The sequence below is a fragment of the Myxocyprinus asiaticus genome, chromosome 20 (genome assembly GCF_019703515.2).
Source record: "Myxocyprinus asiaticus isolate MX2 ecotype Aquarium Trade chromosome 20, UBuf_Myxa_2, whole genome shotgun sequence".
Taxonomy (NCBI): Eukaryota; Metazoa; Chordata; class Actinopteri; order Cypriniformes; family Catostomidae; genus Myxocyprinus; species Myxocyprinus asiaticus.
This window is the reverse complement of record NC_059363.1, coordinates 15089834-15107738: the sequence shown is the minus strand read 5'-3', so window position 1 is coordinate 15107738 and position 17905 is coordinate 15089834. Positions and strand designations below refer to the sequence as shown.

Genomic DNA, 17905 nt, shown 5'->3' with positions numbered 1-17905 from the left:
AACTTGCAACCTTTCAGTTATCAACCCAATCTTTAACCATTAGGCTAGACCACCCCTTGTCTATCCAGATGTTCTGATCTATAACTTTTATAAGTAAAAGCAAGAGAGATCTTCGCTTACATACGGTTTTACTTAAACAGCCCTTAATGTAAATGTAGGCTTCATTTTTAAATGTTAAAACTACACTGAATACATCTTCAGCACAGAATGGACTGATCATGGACCACAAAAGCAGATGAGGTAAGTCACATTAACAATAGTCGATAATAAATCAATACATATGATATCAAAAACCCCAATTCTTTTTTTTTTCTTTTTAGAAGATTATAGTTTGTAATGTGATTGTTTTAATATTGAGTTGCGCTCACAGCGATCTACAAGACATAACTCTACACGATTAAATATCACAAGTAATATTTTGATAACATGTATTTAGACTGTTATCTTTAACATTGTTACTGTATGTCATGGATGAAACGTCTAAAATAAACGTCTGTCAGCAAGCAACATCGCTGAAAAGCCCAACCTCGCCCTGTCCCCATATGATCCTGAATCGGTTTTTAGCATTTAACTTGACTCTATGTCCATTTATGAAATCAGTTAGAGACCAGTGAACCAGAAAAGATACTTTCGTACGTCTACTCACTCGATTTATTCTCGCTGAAGTGGAGTGGCTCGGTTCTGCCCATCTCCTGTTCGTGTCCCCGTTCACAAACTTCAGGAGTGGTTTTTCCTGCAGGAGCGGAAGTGGCTGTACACGTCACTGCGTCAAGTTTATTGTGTCTGTTTTTTTTTCCCCCTCTATTTTTCTTTATTTTCATATTTATTTTCATACATTAATATAGGCATTTTTTTTAAATACTAATTTTCATTATTTATTTATTCTGCTCTGGCAATATCATGGAACCAGTCAGGTGGTCTAACATTTTGCAAAATATCCAGTTGTAACCATTGCTATTGCTTTTGACTTTTAAGTTAACTATTGACTTCAGATGCTCTCAAACTGGCATGTCATGACCTATACAGCGATAGCTACAGATCTTGTTATTTACATTACATTTACATTTATTCATTTGGCAGATGCTTTTATCCAAAGCGACTTACAAAAGAGGAAAACATAAGCGAATCAGCTTAAGGAGACAATGGTATGAAAAGTGCCGTATTACAAAGTTTCACTAGCATCAGAATAGTATTCAAAACAGAATAAAGTGCAACAGGATTTTTATTTATTTATTTATTTATTTTTTAACGACTGGTTAAGTGCTCATGGAAAAGATGTGTTTTTAGTCGTTTTCTGAAGACAGAGAGTGAGTCGGCTTCACGGATGGAGTTGGGAAGGTCGTTCCACCAACGTGGTATGATGAAGCTGAAAGTCCGGGAAAGTGTTCTGGTGCCTCTTTGTGTTGGTACAACAAGGCGATGTTCCTTAACCGACCGCATGCTTCTAGTGGGCGCGTAGCTCTGCATAAATTATTTTAGGTATGCTGGAGCAGACCCAGTGACTGTTCTGTATGCCAGCATCGGAGCCTTGAATTTGATACATGCATCAACCGGCAGCCAGTGGAGAGAGACAAGGAGTGGTGTAACATGTGCTCTCTTTGGTTCATTAAAGACCAGAAGTGCTGCTGCATTCTGGATCATTTGCAGGGGTCTAATTGCACATGCAGGGAGGACTGCAATGAGAGCGTTTCAGTAGTCCAGTCTAGTTATGACAAGTGACTGGACAAGCAGTTGTGTGGCATGTTCAGAGAGGAAGGGTCTTCCTGATATTGTAGAGTGTAAATCTACATGATCTTGTGGTCTTTGAGTTGTGGTCTGTGAAATTTAGTCTGTGGTCGATGGTTACCCCTAGATTTCTGACCGATTTGGAAGGCGTTACTGTAGTTGCACCCAGCTGCACGGTGATGTTGTGTTCAACAGCAGGGTTGGCTGGAAAGACAAGGAGTTCAGTCTTGGCTGGGTTGAGTTGCAGGTGGTGCTTCTTCATCCAGGCCGAGATGTCTGCCAGGCAGGCAGAAATTCGAGCAGTCACTGTGGTGTCGTTGGGCTGGAAAGACAAGTAGAGTTGCATGTCATCAGCGTAGCAGTGGTAAGAGAAACCATGTGCCTGAATGATGGGTCCCAGTGATGTTGTGTATATAGAGAAGAGAAGTGGCCCAAGCACTGATCCCTGAGGTACCCCAGTAAGTAGCTGATGTGTCTTGGATACCTCACCTCTCCAGGCTACCTTGAAGGACCTACCTGAGAGATAGGAGTTAAATGAGTCAAGCACAGTTCCTGTGATGCCCAGCGAGGAGAGGGTAGAAAGTAAGATCTGATGGTTGACTGTGTCAAAGGCTGCAGAAAGGTCCAGCAGGATCATTCTAACCTAAAGTGATAAAGAGAAGGGCATATCAACTCAGATTACACGTTTAGCAGTCAGTATACAGTCATATGAATTATTTGTATCCTCTAAAAATTGTTTGTTAAGAATGAAGTGATGACAATGTGTCAGGCTTAATCGTCTCGGTTACATACGTAACCTCGGTTCCCTGAGACAAAGGGAACGAGACATTGCGTTTATTAACGCATATGGGGAGTGCCTTCTTACACGACCTAGTTGAAACCTCTCTACAATAACGGCAATATTCTAATATTGGCTATGGTGTTTGAGTGCCGCCTGTTTTGGAGCGAATCTGTCCGCTATAAAAACAGGTGCACAAACACCATTTCCTCAGAATTTCTGACTGTGAACAAGGAGCGCATCGCTCGTACCTCAAAAACTCTAAGTCTTGTAGTGCGGCTAGCATTCGCAATGTCTCGTTCCCTTCGTCTCAGGGAACCGAGGTTACGTACATAACCGAGACGTTCCCTTACGACTCAGTACACTTGACATGGCGTTTATTAATACATATTGGGAACAGAATCCCATCATGCCGGACTACATGACATAACCTCCCAGAAAGGAAGCATGATGCCACAGTCTTGTGGGACGGTGACCGACATGAGTATGCCGCAGTGAGTGACCCTCGTGTTGGGCCAGGAGGGGAGCACTCAGGACGAATATATGAACTATAGTCATATAGTATGAATTAACTCCTTCACGAACCCAGTCAGGAAGGGAGTTTATTTATAATGTAAGTGCTTGTGACTTATGGTAAATTACAATGGCCTAATGCAGGCGGTTGTGTAAAAGATGGGGAGCTCATCCTAAAAGGGAGGAGCATAAGTATATACAGTATATTTGGCCAATGGATAGCAAGTGCTCTAAACAGGGAGGACTTGTGAAGAGAGAGATGTTACGTCTAGGTTGTAAAACCTTGCTAATATGTTTTGAGAGCACCATCCTTCTGCAAAACATATGTCTTCTATGGACACACCATTCATCCATGCCCACGAGGAGGCCATGCCTCTAGTTGAGTATGCTTTCACAACAATTGGGCAAGTCTTACCCTGCGACTCATAATCCAGGGCAATTGCATCAACAATCCAGTGAGAAAGTCTTTGCGCAAACCAATCGTGTGGGTGTACATGCGATAAGATCCGTTTCTGAGTAATCATTTTGAACGGGCGCTTTGTAAGTCCACAATGTCTCAGATCAGCCGAAGCCCACCGTCTTTCTTTGGGACAAGAAAATAACGGCTGTAAAATCCTTTTTGGGCTTTACAGAAGGCTTGGACCGCGTAACGGGACAGAGGGCAATTTGGTTTGTTTACCGTATGATATAATGTGTCGCTTCCTATAGGGAAGTGGTTGCACATACTGTGTGTGCTTTGAAGAGGAAAAGGGCTTTTTATTGAGAATGTGTGAGCATCTCGTGCATTTGCAACAAATGCTGTATTCTTTTTTGCACTTGTTGCATTTTTTATTGTATTTATTTGAGTGCAAGACACAGAAACAACATTTTGAACAATATTGTGAACAACAATATTCCTTTCCTGACAAACAGGAGTGGGGAGATGGGGAGCAGTGATTTGTGTCTCCAATCGAGCCTTTTTTGGAGCAGACCCAGAGGGAGCCGCGGGCTCTGCTTTCCGCTTCAAAGGGTTGTGCTCATCAGGAGCACTTTTGCTGCACTTGCTGACGTGCAGGTGCTGGTGAGGCAGCAGGTATGGGTTTTTAGTCGGGTGCTGGCTCGAAACAGATCGAGGGCGAACCGGCTGTGATGTACTCCATTTGGGCATAAAGTGTCTTATAGCCTGTGACTGCTGTGACTGCTGTGACTGTGAGTCGTGACGTAATGCTCATCAAACTTAATCACAGAGCAACCAAAGAGGCTGGCTGGAGACACTGGGGCATCCAACAGAGTGGCTTTTTCCTTATCAGTCATTTCTGTGAGGTTCAGCCATATATGTAGATACAGGAATGCCAGGTTGCCCATGGACTTGCCGATGGCCTGCGCAGTGACTTTCGTGGGATGCAGCTCTATGGTGCTGTGCTCTTTGAATGTCTCTGGATCGAAGCTGTGCTAATCCATTTGCTTGAGGAGCTTGGCTTGAAATACCTGGAGCACCGCCATTGCATGGAGTGCTGATCCAGCTTGTCCTGCCACTGAGTAGCTTTTCCCACCAGTGCGGACGTTTGTTGACACAGTTTGGAAGGATGTATGAGGCGTAATTTCCACGCTCTGTTACTCGCTGGGCAAAGGTGTGCAGTTACCGCCTCTTCCACAGGGGTAGTTGGGCATAACCATTTTCTTCCCCATGATCCACTTTAGAGAGGATGGCGTCACTGCGCGAGCGTCTAGAAGGGCACTTGCCAGGACTTAGACAGTTCGTTATGAACTTCGGGGAAGAATAGGGCAGATTTGCGGGACGCTGCCGTTTGATGGCGTCTGGACTGCAGGAACCATTCATCGAGGCGAGACTGTTCAGGTTCCTCTGGAGGAGACCACTCAAGGATGTGGAGCATCTCCCTGTCAGTGGTGAATGCACGCTCCTTGCCGTCGCTGGGGGGAGGGCCGGCAGCATCATCCACTGACCATTTGCCTGATGCAGCGAGAGACATGACATCGTCATTATTATCCCCAGCGTCAGAACCGCTGAATGAGACGAGGCCGCCCGCTCTTTCAGAAGGCCAGAGCTCGTCTCGCACATAGCTTATCGGAAAACATGCACTTCATAGAGACTGAGGGGCTCACGGGGTGTGTGCCGCCACAAGGACCACCTCAAAGTCATCCTGCTCAACCTTGCAGCCCCGCCGTTCCTCCTCATGTGAATCATCGGGTATCACAGGAGAGGTGCATGGGAGGGCGCGTGAGGCTGAATCGTCCCTCAGAACGAGGGTGATTCATGAGCGAAGTGTCTTGAGACTCATGCTCTCACAGTGAGGACAGTCTGTTTCCATGAGCTGACTCTGCATGGGCAGACATGACAGTAAACGCAGCTCTCATGCTGATCTGATGGCAGAATGTGTCTCTCGCACAAGGAACACTTAAGGACTGACATCTTTAAAATGACGTGAACACGTAAATGACTCTTTTAGATATATAAATATATAAACAAATATATAATTATATGTATATCACACAAAATACAATATACATTTGCTATGTAAGGATACACAAACCCTGCTGAAGTGCTGCAGGGAATCAGGATGCTGAGGCCTGTTCACCAGTGAAGTGTCAAGCGGCGAGGCGGTGTGATGTTCGCCGGAGCACTGCAGGGTAGCGGAAAGCCTTCCCATGAAGATTCTGCCCACTGACTCGAGTATATCGACGGCGAAGGTAGAGGGCTTCTAGACAAGAGATGATCGCTGTCTTGTAGGAAGAAATTCTGAGGAAATTGTTTGTGCACCTGTTTTTATAGCAGACAGGTTCGCGCCAAAACAGGCGGGGCTCAAACATCATAGCCAATATTAGAATATTGCCGTTATTGTAGAGAGGTTTCAACTAGATTGTGTAAGAAGGCACTCCCCATATGCGTTAATAAACTCAATGTCAAGTGTACTGAGTCGTAAGGGAACTGAATATTCTTTGTTGCGTTCTGCTTTGGGTTTCTCTTAAGCAATAACATTAGGGAAACATGGAAGACTGCACTCCGTTGTGGTTTATTTGGTTAATGCAGCGATTATGGAGCACCAGAAGTCAAGAGTTCACCCTAAAATTAAAGTTCTCTCTTCATTTACTCACCCTCATGCCATCTCAGATGTGCATGACTTTCTCTCTTCTGCAGAACACAAACGAAGATTTTTAGAAGAATATCTCAGCTCTGTAGGTCCAGCCATGCAAGCGAATTGTCTTCAGAAGCGATATGATTGGTGTGGTTGAAAAACAGATCAATATTTAATTCCTTTTTTACTAAACATTCTCCTCTCTGCCCAGCAGTTGGCAATATGCATGAAGAATGTGAATCGCCAAAAACAAAAGAAGAAGAATGTGGAAGTTAATGTGGAGATTTATAGTTAAAAAGGACTTTTTCCTCACCAACACCTATCATATTTCTTCATAAGACATGAATTTAACCACTGGAGTCATATGGATTACTTTTATGCTGCCTTTATGTGCTTTTGGACCTTCAAAGTTTTGGCCACTATTCACTTGTATTGAATGGACCTACAGAACTGAGATATTCTTCAAAAAATAAGTGTTTTTGTTCAGCAGAAGAAAGTCATACACATCTGGGATGGCGTGAGGGCGAGTAAATTAGTGAACTATCCTTTTAACTAGCATGGTTGAGTGAGGTGTAACAGCCAGTCAGAATTTTTCAAGCTTTGTAATTGTTATGAATGCTGTCCTTTTCTTGTACAAACATTCTAAAATATAAAAAAAGAAAAAATTACTAAGGGCACCTTTAAATTTCTATAGGGTCTGTTGTAACTGTTTTTTTTTAGTTTTGTTTATTTTTTATTATGTATGCATTGTAACAATTTGCATTTGCAATTGAATTTAGAGAATCCATAGATGTTCTGTATGTTGTGTATTTCACAGTGTAATATGATATACAACAATCAGCTTGGTTTAAGCTTGTACTCTGCAGAGTTCTGGGAAGTACAGCAGTATAATAGGTATGTCCCTTTGGTTATGCAAATTTGCATCTGATTTTATCAGACAATTAAAACAACAGATGTCAATTTCACAATATAGTCAGCTGTGACTTTTCCATATTTATACTCTTGCCAAATACTTTATTACCAAAGTGTCTAAGGCTGTATAATCTTTTATGAGGTGTGTCATTCAGAAGTTCGGAGACTCTTTTCCTCATTAGTCTGGTTTTAGGTTTAAGGGTCATAATGCTAAAAGTCCATAGACAAATTTAAAAAAAGGGCCAAGATGAAGTTGTTTTACATGTTTTAATATTTTGATTGTTTACATGATTGTAATGTTTTATCAGTCATAACAAAATGTATATTCAATTTAAAGTGAAGGCATTTAAAGTGACAATGAGTTCTAGAAGCTGCTATGTAAATATAACTCAGATAATAATAATTAAAAAAAAACATTTAGTGCTTTGCTGGATTTTGACAGGAAGATTTGTTTGCTTTCCTTTTTAAGATAAATTGGGACTTAAATTAGAATTCGTTTCACCTTATTTTTGTTTCTGATTCTCATTATTTTCTAGGCAATCACTCTGGAATCAATTTTGGAATTATAGTTTCAGTGTTTCTACTGTATTTTAGAGCATTCACATTTTAGTCATCACAGTTCTTGCCTGATTTATGTCAACTATTGCATCTGTATTACAGTTATGTCCCTGTTAGTTATGAAGAGTAATTTACATTACCTGTAACTCATCATTTATCATCTATTCTGATGCATTTTAACTACCTTTCATTCCGTAGAAAACAAACAAACAAACAAATAAAAGAAGTACAGAAATATTTCTTTGACACTGTACTTTCTGTATGCACTCTGGAAACAGAAATCTCACTGCAAAACTGTCTTAACACAATCAGAACCCTTTATGAACACACTTGACAAATCTAATGATTTGAATAAAATGACTGCATTTGATTATAAGAGCAAATTATATTGTATTCCAGAAAGTGGACATACTTTGCGAAAGGTTGGAACTGCTGATAGCTTTATAAGAACTTTAAAAAAAACTTCAAAATGACTTATCACTATCGCTGGTTCAGAATGATTTGAACTAAATGGAGTAGGCCTGTGTTTGCAAAGGCCTCAACTATATTATTTCTACTGCAATATTCTGATTGTTATCACAAACTACTGTGTCAACAGACAAGTCCCTAAAGTAGTACTAAAAGACATCCAGCTGTGACATTTCCATAACTATCAATTATGAATAGTTTTATTTCAAGCACAGACTCCAGGATATTTGTCATAAGTACATCCTTTTTAGGCTGGTTTTGACTATAAAAGTGATGGTTGAAAGGTGAAAGACAAAGTTTATCAGAAGAGAAAGATGGAAGGTTTAACTGCCCTTCTCTGTCTGCTTTTAACCGCTCAAGGATTTCAAGGTAAAAAAGTTCTCAATTTCATTCAAAACAGCTGTTTGCTTGATGAGCTCTGATTATTTGGTGATATAGGCCTATAAATGTATTCAGTTTCAATCATGAGCTATAGGCATTTCATACATCATACTTACAGAAAGAAAGGCTTACCTTAAATATCATGTCTATGTGTCACATTACAGCAACAACCTATTGGCCATGGACAACAGGTAAGTATCCTAAACAATCCATTGTGTGGGAAGTGGATATTTCATGCTTGTTTTGATATATTTATTTTGTTTTGTACAGAATCTTATGGGCTATCAATGGATCCCTCAGCAGGTATTTGAACTTATGCTATTACTGTTTCTGAGGGGAGGAACATTATGCCAGCGTGATGAAAAGCATACTATTATGTCATCACATTACTGTTTGCTAATAGTCAATAGTTTGATTGTTTTGAAAGATACAGAATGATATGCAAAGAGTTTTTAAGTTTTATTTGTGATTGGACAATTATTCCTCTAAATAAGGTTATTTTATTATGCTTATAATGCTCATATGCTAGAGAGATGGTCATGGGCCATGGCTTTATATCAGTTGTGCAATAAATGTCTCAATGGTTTTTGTCAGGAGTTATCTGAGAGTCTCTGCATTAAGTAAGACTATCTTGTTATGTTTTGTTTTCCATCTCTATGTGAAGTTCCATGTGGCGACAGCATGACAGATTGGATGGGTGAATTTTTCAGCCCTCAGTACCCTAACAACTACCCCAATAATGCACGATGCTCATGGACCATTCATAGCACAGGGATAACGACTGTGTTACTGACCTTCACAGATACTGAGTAGGACACTGTTCTTTCATTATTTGCCTCTAGATTATTGCCACAGGCAAATTAAATTACTTTTCAGAATTGAATGTTCTAAATATGGAGGTGAACAGAATTCTGAAAATATTCTTTAATGATATATATATTTTTTTTTGTTTCCAAGGATGTTTCCAAAGTTTTTGTGAAATATTTTGTGGATGCATGTCTGTTCTCCAATATTCATGGACAAAATATTAATATGGCAATATCAATCTCTCCTGTCCTCTCTGCTTATTAGTTTGGAGGCATGCTGTGACTACATCAGAGTCTTTGATGGACCTTCTACCCTCTACCCTTTACTGGGAGAACTGCGGGACAACCAAAAAGCAACCTTCAACTCCTCCAGTAATGATGTGACTGTGGTTTTCATCAGTGATGGAAGTATAACAAAAAGAGGGTTTCATGCAAACTGGGTCTTTGTAGGTACGTGGCAGTAATCAACATGAAATCAATCTTGATTATGATATACTGTACGTACATGTACAATAAATCTAAACCCCACCCAGTTTACAAAGGCAAATTGCTTGTATTCTCTTGTAATAATGGCAACCTGGATAAAATTTATTCTCTGTTCTCTAGATTCCCAATCATGCAGGTATAACTGTGGGTACCACCTTGGCACATGTTCATGTGACAGCTTCTGCCAGTACAGCAGAAACTGTTGCCATGACTACAACAGTAAGTTCTTCTTGAACAGACAGACACTTCAAGGTCAAATACCTATACATAAATCTTCCCTGACATCATTGTATTTCCTGAAATTAAATGTATCAGTGTTGAAATATGTTGCTTTAAACTGTCAACTCATTTTGTTTTATGTCTTCTATACAGACTACTGCTCAATAACGACTGACTGGCCAGATATAACAACAGGTGCAGCTACGACAACAGAGGCACAGACAACAGGTCTTTCTTTCTTTCTTTTTGTCTGTCTGTCTGTCTCAGGTGTTGAGGCCTGAACAAATATTAATGGCATTATGGGTTAAATCTATTTTCTCTTCTATAGCTTCCTGCAGGTATAACTGTGGCATTGATGTTGGCACCTGTTCATGTGACAGCTCTTGTCAATACTATGGAAACTGTTGCCATGACTACTACAGTGAGTTATGCTTGAGACAGACTTAAAGATCAATTACCTATGCACAAATATGTATTGTGTTGAGCACATGGGGGGGGGGGGGTCATTGTATTTCTGAATCAATGTTCACATACATGGTTTTACTGTAAATGTACTTATTCAGTTTAATCTTTTCCCTTTACGCAGGCTACTGTGACATGACAACGACAACAACAGCAACTACTAAATACTGGACAGAATCACCAACAGTTATATATGGTACTGTTACCAAATAGTTGGACTGAATTTACATTGTCATTATATTGACAGCTGAATGTACAGCAGCCCAGTCCCAAGGGATCGAAAGTGTGCTTTAGCACCTTTATGACAATGTGATTGGTAAACCCATTGATACCTCTAGTGCCAACAGACTGCATACAACATATGACAACGTATGACAACGTCTACATAGTGACATGCAGGTCTGTTGCACAAGCAACAGTATTTGATGCCTTGGGAGTGAGAACCCAATTTAAGTTAAACAGTTACTAGTCCAGCCTGGCTTCAAATTAATTTAAAGATCCTCGTGGTACCATTTGGGTTCCACACATGCCACACAAGCAGAACCCTCTGGAAGAAGAAGCATCAAATATCCTATTTATGTACTTAAAGGAACTTCAAGATACATTTCAAGTGTATCAAAAGCCTTTCTTTTATGATGGGGTTACAGAAAGAAATGCTGACATCACTAGCCACTCACTTTGGTGTTGAGACATGCATGGTTGTAATGTAATGCATATTATACACATATATTTTGTAAAGGCGTCATGGGTAATATGTGCTTATCTCTTCTCTAGATTCTTACTCGTGCATGAATAACTGTGGCATGCTTTTTGCCGCCTGTGCATGTGACAGTATCTGTCATAACTTGGGGGATTGTTGCCCTGACTACGACGGTGAGTTCCTGATCAGACAACCACTGCAAAATCAAATACCTGTTTAAAAATCTATTTTGCATTAAAGTGATAGTTCACTCAAAAATGATTTTACCTTAATAAACATAGGTCACATAGGTCAGATTATTGGCCATCATGAAACTGATCTTTCTGAATCTGACTCATTGCTTTAAATTTACTCATTCAGTTTTATCTCGTCACTTTTCTCAGACTACTGCTTATCGACAACTGACTGGCCAGACACAACAACAGGTGCTGTTACCATTCAGCTGGATTTCAGTTACATTAAAGGGGTCATGACATTACTTTTTTATTATTTTAAAATGTTCCTTGAGGTTCAGTTATAATATTGCTAATGTTTTTTGCCAAAAAGAAAAAAAAACATTTTCCACCCTCATTCTGACCCTCAAAAACACTGTTTTGCTGCTGCTTTTCCTTTAAGACTTACAGTAAACACCCACTGTTATGATTGGCTCTCTGCTCTTGACTGATCTGCTCTCTCTACTTGCCATCTTACTGCTTACTGCTACTGGGCAGGCTACAGAAGTGATAAGGTAAAGTAGGAGTTAATGTGTTGTTGTGGAGTCAGCCAGATGCAAATGTTTACCACAGTGTGACATCAAAATGTGGAAGAAGTAGAGATCAAGTCATTTTGGCAGCTTGATTTCAAAAAATGCATTTTTTGCAATGAGGTGGAAGTTTTGAGTTCTGAAACTTACAGTATGTTTTTATTCTACAAAAAACTCTTATATGTCAAAAGATCAAGGAAATGTAATTCCTCACGTCATGACCCCTTTAATTATATTACCTGGTAATGGTATTAGTTGAATCTACAGTACAACAACTAAGGGCAGTGATTTAAATTTAAATATACACACTTGCATCCCTGTCAACATCAGATTGTGGAAAACTGGGAGCAGAGAGATAAATTGGTAAATTGGGAGTCTGCACTTTGCAGACTGGGAGTATAGTGAGCGGCAGTTCCGGGCAGTTCTAGACAGTAATACTACGTTGAAAATGAAAAATACCAAGGAACTGACCATGTATTCCGATTGCCCCTTACCACATCCTTCACAGTTTTAGCAATAAATGCTTTTTGAGTTATTAATAATAAAAAGTGTAGCCTATATACTTTCTTGCATGCTGAGAACTTTCCTGACCCATGACTTATAATTATTTTTTTTCTTAGATTATTTCTCTTCTTTATCTTCTTTATGTATACATCTGTGTTGGTTTATATGTATTTTAAAGTTTTTTTTTATTAATATTATTTACTTTATTTTAATTATTTATTTATTATTCCTTCACCTGTAATTATTTATTTATTATTCCTTCACCTGTACTTCTTGTCTTTAGGACTCAGTGATTGTATTCATACATTGTTGGATCTGTGTAATTTTGTACATATTATTGTACATTTATACTGATCCTTCTGTTTTTCAATAAAAAAAATCCACAGTTTTAGTCCAATGTGTGGACTTTTCAGACGACCCCTGACCCTCCATATGAAGAATTTCCAACTTATATTCGCCGTGATGCCATCTGTCCAGTTTACGGGACAAATCGCACCCCGTATTGATTCGAAATGGGACGCATCTTTTCATGTTTAAATACGGGACAATCACGTATTTTACGGGACAGGTGGCAACCCTACCTGGAGGCCTAATAATACATTCTGATGAGCAAAGTGAGGATGTGGAAAATCGTGAGTTTATCAGGAGACATTGTAAATTGGGAGTTAAACGGGAGGAGGGGTGGAAAACGGGAGAAACCCAGTAAAATCAGGGGTGTTGGCAGGTATGCACTTGTCCACATTGTGACTTTCTGCACTTTAATATCAACCGTATGTACTCAATGTCATCAATAATTTGACTTTATCTGCTTAGCTATATGAACCTGAAACAAATGACTAGTAATTCACATGTACAGATGGTGTTGGGTAAAATCAGTTTCTCTCTCTACTAGCTTCCCCCTCCTGCATGTATAACTGTGGATATGATTTTGGCAGCTGTTCATGCACCAGCTACTGTCAGTACTACGGCAACTGTTGTCAAGACTTTGAGTGTAAGTTCCTGAAAATCAGGCAAAATATAATAGCCACACTGAAAAAAAAATTTTTTTTTTTTTTTACCTAAAAAACATTTACGTCTCTGAAAGGGCTCTCCTTATACTCTATTTTCTCCCTTGTACTCAGGGTATTGCCCAGTGCCAACAACATCATGGCCAATCCTATCCACAGGTACTAATGTAACAGTGTTTATTTGTAATACCTGTGTATAAATTAACATACTGTACCTCTTGTATCTGAATCTAATTCTTGATTGCAACTATAAGCTTTAACAGACTGCTTTATTCTGACCTCCAGAGAATCACCCAGCATGTGGAGGACACCTGTATGGTTCTGGGCTATTTTCCAGCCCTAATTACCCCAATTATTACCATGACAATGCGTACTGTGTGTGGTATCTCTCTGCTCAGCAAGGCCAGAGGATATTCCTGTCATTTGCTGATGTGCAGTAAGTGGGAGATCAGCTTTGACTAATGGTTTAGTGGGGTAAAATCATGTTTATCTGAAAGAGAGGAGCATCTGTTTCAAGCAGTGAACTCAAAAGATCTTTTGACTAATCATAAAGCATTACTTTCTTTAATCCCAGAATGTAGCTTTAAGTCTAAAATTTACTTTTTTCCATGATTTAATTTTCTAGTAAATGTATTTTTAGTCATTGTTTGACCATAAACAAGCTGCAGGGGGTAACAAATATAAATAGTTATTTTTAATGAATGTCAGTTGCAAATATGATTGTTTTTACACTGTTGAATGTTAATGAGCATATCTTTCAGATTGGAGCGCTGCTGTAACTGTGATTACATTTCTGTGTACGACGGTCCTTCCACTGGTTATCCACAGCTGGGACAGGTCTGCTTCAGTAATACCACTCATCAGGCCTTTCACTCTTCTTCACGTTACCTGACTGTTCTCTTCAGAAGTGACTACTCTGGTGTCAGCCATGGTTTTAAGGCCCTGTTCACTAGCTCTCTGACTGCAGATCAAGGTACTGGCCTGGAAGGATATGTATTGTAGCATATACTGTTTGTATTATAATATATAGACACTAATTCCTAAACAAGAAGTATTTCAAAATAATTCTAAAATCACATTTAGATGCTACACAAATGTAACATATACAGGTGCATCTAATAAATTAGAATGTCATGGAAAAGTTCATTTATTTCAGTAATTCAACTCAAATTGTGAAACTCGTGTATTAAATAAATTCAATGCACACAGACTGAAGTAGTTTAAGTCTTTGGTTCTTTTAATTGTGATAGATTTTGGCTCACATTTAACAAAAACCCAGCCAATTCACTTATCTCAAATTAGAATACACCATAAGACCAATAAAAAACATTTTTAGTGAATTGTTGGCCTTCTGGAAAGTATGTTCATTTACTGTAGTATGTACTCAATACTGTGGTAGGGGCTCCTTTTGACTTTAATTACTGCCTCAATTTGGCATGGCATGGAGGTGATCAGTTTGTGGCACTGCTGAGGTGGTATGAATGCCCAGAGTTTCTTTGACAGTGGCCTTCAGCTCATCTGCATTTTTTGGTCTCTTGTTTCTCATTTTCCTCTTGACAATACCCCATAGATTCTCTATGGGGTTCAGGTCTGGTGAGTTTGCATGGCCAGTCAAGCACACCAACACCATGGTCATTTAACCAACTTTTGGTGCTTTTGGCAGTGTGGGCAGGTGCCAAATCCTGCTGGAAAATGAAATCAGCATCTTTAAAAAGCTGGTCAGCAGAAGGAAGCATGAAGTGCTCCAAAATGTCTTGGTAAACGGGTGCAGTGACTTTGGTTTTCAAAAACACAATGAACCAACACCAGCAGATGACATTGCACCCCAAATCATCACAGACTGTTGAAACTTAACACTGGACTTCAAGCAACTTGGGGTATGAGCTTCTCCACCCTTCCTCCAGACTCTAGGACCTTGGTTTCCAAATTAAATACAAAACTTGCTCTCATCAGAAAAGAGGACTTTGGACCACTGGGCAACAGTCCAGTTCTTCTTCTCCTTAGCCCAGGTAAGACGCCTCTGACGTTGTCTGTGGTTCAGGAGTGGCTTAACAAGAGGAATACGACAACTGTAGCCAAATTCCTTGACACGTCTGTGTGTTGTGGCTCTTGATGCCTTGACCCCAGCCTCAGTCCATTCCTTGTGAAGTTCACCCAAATTCTTGAATCGATTTTGCTTGACAATCATAAGGCTGCGGTTCTCTTGGTTGGTTGTGCATCTTTTTCTTCCACACTTTTTCCTTCCACTCAACTTTCTGTTAACATGCTTGGATACAGCACTCTGTGAACAGCCAGCTTCTTTGGCAATGAATGTTTGTGGCTTACCCTCCTTGTGAAGGGTGTCAATGATTGTCTTCTGGACAACTGTCAGATCAGCAGTCTTCCCCATGATTGTGTAGCCTAGTGAACCAAACTGAGAGACCATTTTGAAGGCTCAGGAAACCTTTGCAGGTGTTTTGAGTTGATTAGCTGATTGGCATGTCACCATATTCTAATTTTTTGAGATAGTGAATTGGTGGGTTTTTGTTAAATGTGAGCCAAAATCATCACAATTAAAAGAACCAAAGACTTAAACTACTTCAGTCTGTGTGCATTGAATTTATTTAATACACGAGTTTCACAATTTGAGTTGAATTACTGAAATAAATGAACTTTTCCACGACATTCTAATTTATTGAGATGCACCTGTATATGCCATCACTTACTGTATGTAATCATAACACTGTGGTCTCCATTTTATCGTTATAAAATTAAAAGTATCCTAAAAACAATTATAAAATAGCATTTCCTGAATTTAAACGAATACTCTCAATGCACAAAATTACATTAAAGGGATTTAAAACCCTTTGCTCTGCAGGTCGCGTGGACTGTTCCTCAGACAACATGGTCATTGTTATTCGAACATCTTACCTGAACTCACTTGGGTTCAGTGGAAATTATCTTTATGTGGATGACCATCGATGCAGACCCACTATTACCAGTACTGAGGTTGTGTTTCGCTTCTCTCTCGACACTTGTGGGACCGGCAAAGAGGTATGATCTATACAAGATTCAATGCAGTTCCAGTGCAAGAGATAAACATAAAGAGGTACTTGTTTTCACATGCCAAAAAAAAAAAAAAAAATGTAACAGCTCATTAGTAGAGTGCGTCATGATTTAAGTGAAATTCCAGTACTTTGGAATACTACTTTGCAGAGCACTATTGGGCGACTGGAACGTACCCTTGAAATGGCTTTGCCAGATAAGTGAGACACCTGAAATGTGCATTGCTGGGGGTATGTGTACTATATATATTACCCACTCTCTGTCTCACTCTCTCTCTAGATGATGAATGGTTATGTGACTTACACCAACAATGTGCGTGCATCTCAGTCTCAGTCGGGCGAGATCACGCGTCAGTCACAGTTTCTTCTGCACGTGGGCTGCCGAATGGAGCCGGACACCATGGTGGAGATTTTCTACAAGGCCAAAGAGATTATCAATGCCAACATCACTGGAATGGGCCGCTTCAATGCCAGCATAGCCTTCTACAGCTCCGACGGTTTCTACCAGCCAGTTTACGACTCTCCATATGAGGTGACCCTTAACCAGTTTCTGTATGTTCAGGTTCAGCTAGACAGACGTGACAACAGCCTAGATCTCTTTCTGGACACCTGTGTAGCATCTCCATAAGCCAATGACTTCCAAACCCAATCCTATGACCTGCTACGCAATGGGTAAGACCAAACCCTTAAGGATGTGGTATTTATTATTGTTTAATGCTCTCTAATCCAAATCTCTGTAATCAAATTTTTTTATTTATCTTTTTTAGTTGTGCCAGAGACAGCACATACTATTCCTACACTAGTGGTCAGCACTACTATGCTCGGTTCCGTTTCCAGGCTTTCAAGTTCCTCCGGACTCACGCCTATGTGTACCTGCAATGTAAGGTGATCATCTGCCCTGACAACGATTACAACTCTCGTTGTCGCCAAGGTTGCCATAAGCGCCGCAGGAGATCCCTTGACACTACCAACCACACCAACACTGTGATACTTGGGCCAATCAAACTCAAAGGTCAGAGGTCAAACTGTCTCTCTGGGTGTCATAGATAACAGTTTAACTTTTTAAATGCTCTCTTTGAAAATATTGCATTTCTTAATGAATTAATTTTAACATTAAATGTAGTATTCCCCAAATCTAATCTGTTAATCTTTGTCTCGTGATGGTCTTTATTGTTAGGACTTCCACACCCACTGAATAATAGTGTGACTAGTCTTTCATTAACTTGGCAAACAATAATACCACTCTTGAAGTTGTGAAATACCTGTCCTAGTGTGAATTAGTGATATTCTGCTTGTTAAAACTATTACCAATATCCCTCTGTTCATTTTTGTGCAGGAGGAATACCCACTTTGAAGCAGTTTGAGAAGATTGAGACAGCAGAGTGATCTGATCCTCAACATCATCATCTTGATTTTTAATATGTATCATTAATCATATCCCATTATTCTTCCAGAGCAAATTGATCAGAAATATTTTTTTTCTTTAAGTTATTAAAGCATTCCTGAAAGGCAAGTCTCATTGTATG

The 17905-nt window shown here is 39.7% G+C and overlaps 1 protein-coding gene and 1 pseudogene across 6 annotated transcripts in view; one reads left to right on the top strand and one right to left on the bottom strand.

Annotated features, from left to right (window-relative positions):
• LOC127411438 (pleckstrin homology domain-containing family A member 1-like) overlaps positions 1–737 on the bottom strand; it is a 33123-nt gene extending 32386 nt beyond the window's left edge. For 5 of the 6 annotated variants that reach the window (XM_051646999.1, XM_051647003.1, XM_051647004.1 and 2 more), the window contains exon 1: positions 647–737. The gene's annotated coding sequence lies outside the window, so the exon portion shown is untranslated. The remainder of the gene's footprint in view (positions 1–646) is intronic. The other variant, XM_051647000.1, reaches the window with a different exon arrangement.
• Positions 738–8421: 7684 nt separating this feature from the next.
• LOC127411377 (deleted in malignant brain tumors 1 protein-like) lies at positions 8422–17827 on the top strand (annotated as a pseudogene).
• The last annotated feature ends 78 nt before the right edge of the window (positions 17828–17905 follow it).